The following is an 8,689-nucleotide window of genomic DNA, read 5'->3' as shown; positions in this document are numbered from 1 at the left end:
TCATCGCCAGCCAGTCCTGGCTTATCTCCTGACTGGTAGAAATAGTATTCGCCAGATGATAAGAGTTTGAGTTTAGCAACTCCTGGAAAATACGGCGACGTTGCCTCTCCCTTTCTACGGGAGGAAGACTTTCCTGCAGATACTCAAATCACAAATCCACGTCATTATACGTCGAGTTACGGCGTATGGACCAGTGCGGATTGTGTGGGGCAGTGTCTTCTTCCACGGGAGGCGGAGAAGTCTGATTCCCATACTTAAAGGCACTAACGCCACCCTGATCCCTAAAATGGTGAACATTGAAGGATGGAGACATGTGGAGGTGGTAAGACTCATCAATTTCCTTCTTCTTCAGAGGAGAAGTATCCGTCAACACAATCGGATCTTGAACAATATTTGGTGGTGAGGATGGTGGAATTGGGAGTTTTGATGTAGTTGAATTCTTCAAATCTGAAATATCTTCAGAAAAGTCTTTCAGACCCACTGATAAAGGATAATTGTGCGTCAGATATATGGGTGACTAATATTAATTGTCGAGTTTGAAAAATGTTAAGACTCACCAAGGGAAACATCTTTGGCGTCAAGCTAGTGAAGGCGTGACTCTAAATCATCAACTTTCGCCTTCTTCGACTTCTTAGAAGGGCCAGCCCTGGTAGATGGAACTTTTCGTTTGCCAGCTGCCTTAGAAACTCCCACATCAGCAACCTGAGGTTCATCCTCAGTCGTCTGATGACCACCCTCATCACCCGTCATCGAACCTGCGGTAACTTTTGAATCCAGCTTGCGGGTCAAACCTATAGACGAGAACACGATGTTTGTAGACTCAGTAGTATCAATAAATGCTTCTTCATCACGGGGTGATGATACCTCACTAGAAGACAGAAGTACTATCACCCCGCTAGAAGTCATAGCAGTAAGAGGTTGAGGTTTAAGAATTCCCTCACATTCAGAGATCATCTTCTCACCTTTCGCGAACATTGCTTCAGACACCACGGGTTCCGCGCGATGGATGGAGAAAAAAAAGTTGTGTTGAGTGCGTTCAAGGAATGGCAAGTCATGCACGGAAATGGGTCGGCGCACCATCATGCCTCCCACCTTGTCTAAAAGAGTAGAAAAGATGGAACCTTCACCTGCAATGGAAAAATGTCAGGTGAACGAAATAACAATCCGGAAAGCTACAACAAAAACTTACACTTTTCAGTGTTTACATAATATGGTTCCAAGGAAGGGAATGGCCACAAGCGGCTCATCTTCGCGTGCACTAGCGCTCCCTCGTGAATCGCCCGCAATGGCGTGGGTGTCTTGGTTAACGTAGTGTACCATGGAAGGTTAATCTTGGTGGTCGCAGTGACGGAAGGGGAAGAGTCATCAGCCTTACGGCGACTCATCATGAATGGAATGACGTCCTCCCGAATACAGAAAAACTTGAGTTTCCACTCATAAAGGCTCCTATACCACTCGGTACCAATAGGGCCCTTCTTGGTGGAGGACCAACCAAACCACCCGTCACGGTGCGACAGTTTGTAAAATACGGCGAGTCGAGCAACGGTAGGCTCAATAACGTGAGCCTGACAGCAGAACTCGAAATGACGAACTCGTAGCATCCCCAAGGGATGAATCTGTGATAGATGAAGGCCATAAGAGACCAAGATATCCCTCATAAACTTCGTTATGGGCAACCGCAAAGTTACCCGTCGTGAAAAAATCTGTATATATGGCCATTTTTTCCTCCGGAGGGTTAGTAGCAATAGAACCATCCGCAGGACGTTCCGGACCCCAATCCGTTGTCAAACCATATACGTTAACGACGTCATCATAATCCTTCTTCTTTAGATACACGACAACTTCATGAATCGCCGGGGTATTTTTCTTCTCAGCAGCCATGAGTTAAGTATATGGAAGCAGTTTTTCAAAATTTTGGAAGTCTCAGAGTTGTAGTTAATAAAGAAAGCAATAAGAATGAATGGAAGGCCATGAATGACCTATTTATCGCAATAAATGCGATTGATGGGTTGCCAAAGGAGAGAGAGAATGCGGGCCATTGGATGAGTGACACATCAGGATGGAGACTTGAAAAAGTGTATACAGGCTGTCAAGAGGCGTCATACACGTCTTATCAGTCGCCGTTTAAAATTCCTCTCTCCGCCACGTCATCAATTTTATCCAATTCGCATAAGTTCAAATGTTAAAAATATCTTGCAAGAGATACTATATCAAGAACAAGTATAACGATCACAAGGCAAAATAATTCTTTCCATTAATATTCGAAAAGATGATTACAAATGATAGAACATAATTACAAGCCCTACAAATTTAGACCTATTCTAGACCTATTCTATGGGTTAGGGGCTGGCTTGTCTGCCTGAGCCTTTGGAGAAACATCCTCAGATGAGGAGTCTTCAGATTAGTCTTCCAGATAAACCCGCAACTACTCCACACCATCACTGGCGGACGCAAACTCCGGGAGCATGTTCTGCAGCGGAAAGAAAAGAGTGTCATACTCCTTGACCCGCATGTCATAATCTTGTTTTAAATCAAGGCCATGAAGAGGATGGGTCTCGAAAGTTTGACCAAATTTAGCATACTCCATCCCTTCATGAAAACCTTTCACACGGCCAACTTGAGAGGAAGCAGTCATTAGGTTCACAAAACAATCAGTCAGTTCAGTGCTTCCCTTAATGTGGCAGATGACCTGGCAAGAGAATGCAAAAAAGTACATTAGCATGACAAACATAAAGGGTATAAATAAACAATTGTTGAAGAAAACTCACAGAGTCAAGCCCTCAGTGAAAGAACCATTGTCGGTCTTGCTCAGCATGTTCTGCCTTATTCCGAAGTTCTTGTAATTCTCTGTTTACTTCAGAGGCGCGAGTTTCCGCTTCCGAACGAGACTGTAGTAGGGAATCATACGCGGACTGCATTTCAGCAGCAGTTTTATCCTTGAGTTCAGATTGCTTTTCTGCAATCTTAACTCAGCCTTGAGCTCTTGGATCCGGCTGCCTTGGTGGGTCACCTCTTCTTGTGCCCTCGCCAAGTCATCCTTCTTCTTTTGAATATCAGCTCGGGCAGCCTCAAGTACGGCATTTTACCTTTCACAGGCTTCTTTCCACTTCTGAGCGGCAGCAGAGCTTCGATCCTTTTCTTGTTTAAAGGCAGCCTCTGTGTCGGTTTGTTTCCACTTAGCTGCAATCGACGCTTTACGATGCTCTTCAGCTTCTGTATTGGCAGCCTCAATGGCTCGAGAAGCCTCACCTATTTTCCCGCCCATAGTACGCCACTCACGTAATAATTTATGGCTACAGGCCAAACTTTTAGCCAAGGAAATGGATAAGTCTGTATGGAGGTTATGGCGGGAACGGTCACGCAGATGCGCCATCTCCGCAGGAGGCACGCAGTGCTTTACAAAACTCACACAGGTCCCAGGGTCAGAAAACCGGGACCCATTGACAATGTCCCAAGGCGGGACAAACAAGTCATAATCCTTTCCTAAAATTGTATCCCCGTAATACTGTGAACCTGAAGTTTCAAGGCGCTTGGGGATCGAGGAAGATTGTTGAGGGGCACCTTGTGATGAACCCCCTCCAGCCTCATGGACAGATGGTCCAAACTGGAAACTTCCCCCTGCACCCATTGTTAAGGGTGAGGAGGTAGAAAATAATTGAGAAGGAGAGTGAGAAGGGAATTCACGAATCCTGAAGCCCTCTGCGGTGACTTCAGGATTATCACTCTGAAAATTAGTAGCTCCTCCAGCTTGAAAAAGGTAGTCCAAAGATTCGTTAGCCCCCGGCTGAACATTGGACCCTTCCAGATTCGGTTCAGTAGGAGGGGTAGCAAGCTTGTTTCCTGCCTCCTTCTCCGGAGGAGGCGATGGTTGTTTCTCAACAATTGGAGTTGGAGTTGGCAACCTTTTGGATATGTCATCTTTAGCAATAGACGGATCTACATACAATAAAATTTATTCAAATACATATTATGGAAGTAAAGTGTAAAAGATAAAGCTTGTACCAGTCACCGTCTTCAATCGATCCGTAAGAACAGAGTGTGGCTTCTTGGGACGACGGGTTCACTGCTTCTTGAGTAGTGGCTCACCTTTGGTGTATGTAGTACTCGCACCCGTATCACTGGCCTGTGAAACCCCGAAAGGCCTCTTCTGTGCTAACTCTGCCAACAAGTGCGACACAGATGAAATCTCAGAAGCATTATCAAAGTATTCTTCCTCTGAGGAAGATTAGTTGTCACTCGATGACAGGATAGCGAATATCCCCTCAGAAGTAAGCGTAGTAAGAGGAGGAGGATTTAGAATATACGCACCTGTTTCAAAGGTAGCGTCTGAAACAATCGGTTCAGCACACACTTTCACAGGGAACAAGAAGTTGCCCTTCGATTTCTCAAGAACAGGTTTCTCACCCGCGTCGCGGATGCTCTTCCGTACGCAACCCCTATCCTCAAGTAGAGCATTCAGCATAGGTCCTGGACCTGAAGGAAAAATATACAAAATTAGTCATAAAATATCAAAAAAAACAAAAGAGGAAGGAAAAAAGGCGACTTACGAGTATCCAGGCTAAGAAAAACGGGTTCCATGAACGGAGTTGGCCACAAACAGCTCATACCCGCCCATACAAGGGCCTCTTCAGGTAGCGCCCGCATTGGTGTTGGCTCGGACAACAAGACACGGAACCATTCTTGGCCCTCATGAGAAGCCGTTTTAACTTTCGGGAGGGCTTTAGTAACAGGACGTCGGACCATTGTTTTAGGGACTACGTCCTCAGATATCCAAAAGAATTTACTCCGCCAGTCCTTGGAACCTTTCTCGACTTTGTAACCGATACTTCTATCGGCTAAATCTTGGTACACAAACCAACCATCACGGTTGATAATACGATAAAATACAGGAAACCGGTCTAATCGGGGTAACATTCCATATGCAGTGCACACAAATTCGAAATGTCGAATTCGCATGACGGCACGAGGATGCAGTTGAGATAAATGGATCCCGTAAGCGCTAAGCACTTTCATGAAAAACTTCGTCATAGGGAAACGGAAATTCCCATAAACGAATAAATCTGAATATACAGCCATCTTCCCAGGAGTTGGAAAGCTGGCTATGGATCCGGCAGCGGGAAACTCCGGCCCCCACTCTGGTGTAATACCATAAGTCTCAATGAGCTTTTGATATTCAGATTGGTCCCATTTAACCTCTATCTCATTAATTTCAGACTGGAGACTCGTCATTACAATAATATCCGACGAAATATCGAGTAGTTTCAAGAAAGATTAGGTGAATAATCAGAAGTTTCAAAGAAAGAAAGCAAGGTAATATTCAGAATTCAAAGGCAATAAAACTTCGATGAGAAGTTAAACTCCACTATTTATACCCATCGCAATTAATGCGACGGGATATGAATAGTGGAGAGAAGAAAGATCACCCAATAAATAGGCGCCACCTCACGCGGGAAATTCGAAAAAGGGAAAAAGTTATACAGTCAGGTAGAGTGACAGCCGTTATAAACGTCTCATCACCTGCACACGCGCCTGCGAGTGGTCAACTTGCCCTTTTTCATGATTATCCACAGCAAAAAAGATATTTCTCAACAACTTGAAGAATAAAAAATCCCCAAATGCGTGTTAAGTCCAGAATTTCACCCGCATAAGTACTTCACGCGGAAGAAACACTGGACTGGGGGACTTATAGAGGTAGGGTACCAAAAATACCCAAATACCCTTAGGTATTACCCGCGGGTCAATCAGAAGTCCCTCATAAGGTACCCGCGAGACATATGGACCACCCGCATAATCACTTGAGGAAGAAACACCCTCACAGGACATGCGGAAGCATCCTGGCACCCTCAGAAGTTATCCGCGAGACAGAATATTCATCCGGGTAAATAATCATGAGGTAATGCCCCGGGACAGCTGTCATTAATCGATAACATTCTAGAAGATCTACCAAGATGCTTTCTTGAGCAATACGTGACCCCTCAACCAACCAGAAAAGGACAACTGGCAAAGCCGTTATAACCATGCACATGGCCAGGGTTGTCTACCATCCTATCATATGAAGACACGTGTCCAGATTGTTATATATGCGCATGCAACGTATAAATTGAACTTGTCATATGGTGACATGTGTCCAGGTGGTTACGGGAGCATCTTCCAAAGGGACAGCTGGCCCAATCACCTTCCAACACCCTTCGGCTATAAATACCTTCTCAACCATCATGAGATATCCATATTCACTCCCACCGTACTTTCACTATTTACTTGAGTACATTATCTTCATCAGAATCGTACTTATTCTCACGCCGGAGGGTGGTTACGGAAAATCCCCCCTCTTGTCCTTCCCGTAACGAGCTCACGTTGTCTGTTTTGCAGGTTCACGTCACTGGACTTTGGGAATTATGTTCATATCGTATTGGCAGTTAACCGTATCCAACCCTGTGAATTCATTAGATCTAAGACCCGTCAAGGAAAGTAGATCCGTGTTCTTCACAACTAATTTTTAAAAGTATCTGATTTTTCCGACCTTAGTACTTTGTTAGGATGTATGGAAACATAGCGTTTGATTAATTGTCTTTTGACTGACAATTTTTTTTTGTTATTAATATTTGTCATATCGAAGGATTTTGATATTTGCTTGTAATATATGTGTCTCATAAATAGATTCCAATATTATATTTCCATGTTATTCCTACTAATATAACCAGACTAACTTTATACGTTTGTACTAGTGTGTAGTACCACTAACTACTTTTCCTTTTAAAGCATGTTTGAGAGCGTTTCATAGTACCATTTGTTTTTGTGTTATCACCATAACCAATAACGAGTATTGCTTTGCTAGAAACAAAATTCAGATTAATGGCAGCAAGTTAAGGGGTATTTTACTACACGTGGAGGACTAAAATGGTCTTTTGCCCGTAGTGGGAAACTGATTTTGGTTGTTGGGTTGGGAATCATAAGAGCATAATTATTTAGAGCATTTTTGGGATTGGGTTTAAAATTCTTATTGATTTATTGGTGTTTTCAAAAACCAAATAGGTTATAATGTGTTTGGCAATCACAGAAATATTTTTTTGGTTTTAGCTTTTTAATAAGATTGAAAAGCAATTTAAATTCTGAATTTTTAAATTGGCTTTTGAAAAAGCCAATAAGTCAATAAATATTTTTCAAACATAATCTCTAACATGCTCTTAATTAAAGTATATCCTCCGTAAATATTATATATTCGCTTGAGTCTCGTATACTAAACGTGTAATTGATTAAAATTTAATAATTAATAATTAACCAAAATACCAAGGAAAAAAAGAAAGAAACGAAAATTTATCATACATCGTTAAGAGAGCGTAGTTGTATAGTAGTGCTTCAAACAGTTTAATTATTTATTTAGTTATTTTGTTCTTCAAATTAGTATTGTTAACAATTAAATAGTAATGAATAATTATAAGGATTTAGTTGATTTTAAATTGTGAGGATTAAGATGGGAATGATAAGTAATAAAATATTGTATGTTTTTATTAAAGAGTATTAACTGATATACATATTTCAAAGAAAAATACTTGCACAATTTAAATGATTTCGAAAAAAAGGATTTTAATGTGCACATATATATATATATATATGTGTGTGTGGATCTTAAGAGAACCTTTTGAAAATTGAGAAATTTGAAAACCATTTTTTATCATTAAAAACACTTTTAATAATATATTTTAAAAAATATTTAAAAGAATCATAAAACAAAAAATAACAACAAGCCAATAAGTCAATAAATATTTTTCAAACATAATCTCTAACATGCTCTTAATTAAAGTATATCCTCCGTAAATATTATATATTCGCTTGAGTCTCGTATACTAAACGTGTAATTGATTAAAATTTAATAATTAATAATTAACCAAAATACCAAGGAAAAAAAGAAAGAAACGAAAATTTATCATACATCGTTAAGAGAGCGTAGTTGTATAGTAGTGCTTCAAACAGTTTAATTATTTATTTAGTTATTTTGTTCTTCAAATTAGTATTGTTAACAATTAAATAGTAATGAATAATTATAAGGATTTAGTTGATTTTAAATTGTGAGGATTAAGATGGGAATGATAAGTAATAAAATATTGTATGTTTTTATTAAAGAGTATTAACTGATATACATATTTCAAAGAAAAATACTTGCACAATTTAAATGATTTCGAAAAAAAGGATTTTAATGTGCACATATATATATATATATATATATATATATATATATATATATATATATATGTGTGTGTGGATCTTAAGAGAACCTTTTGAAAATTGAGAAATTTGAAAACCATTTTTTATCATTAAAAACACTTTTAATAATATATTTTAAAAAATATTTAAAAGAATCATAAAACAAAAAATAACAACAAGCCAATAAGTCAATAAATATTTTTCAAACATAATCTCTAACATGCTCTTAATTAAAGTATATCCTCCGTAAATATTATATATTCGCTTGAGTCTCGTATACTAAACGTGTAATTGATTAAAATTTAATAATTAATAATTAACCAAAATACCAAGGAAAAAAAGAAAGAAACGAAAATTTATCATACATCGTTAAGAGAGCGTAGTTGTATAGTAGTGCTTCAAACAGTTTAATTATTTATTTAGTTATTTTGTTCTTCAAATTAGTATTGTTAACAATTAAATAGTAATGAATAATTATAAGGATTTA

The sequence above is a fragment of the Bidens hawaiensis genome, unplaced genomic scaffold, assembly GCF_021521415.1.
Source record: "Bidens hawaiensis isolate Kalapana, Puna unplaced genomic scaffold, B.hawaiensis_p1.1 tig00025800_1, whole genome shotgun sequence".
In the NCBI taxonomy this organism is placed as follows: Eukaryota; Viridiplantae; Streptophyta; class Magnoliopsida; order Asterales; family Asteraceae; genus Bidens; species Bidens hawaiensis.
The sequence above is the reverse complement of the archived record's forward strand: the minus strand, read 5'-3'. Positions refer to the sequence as shown.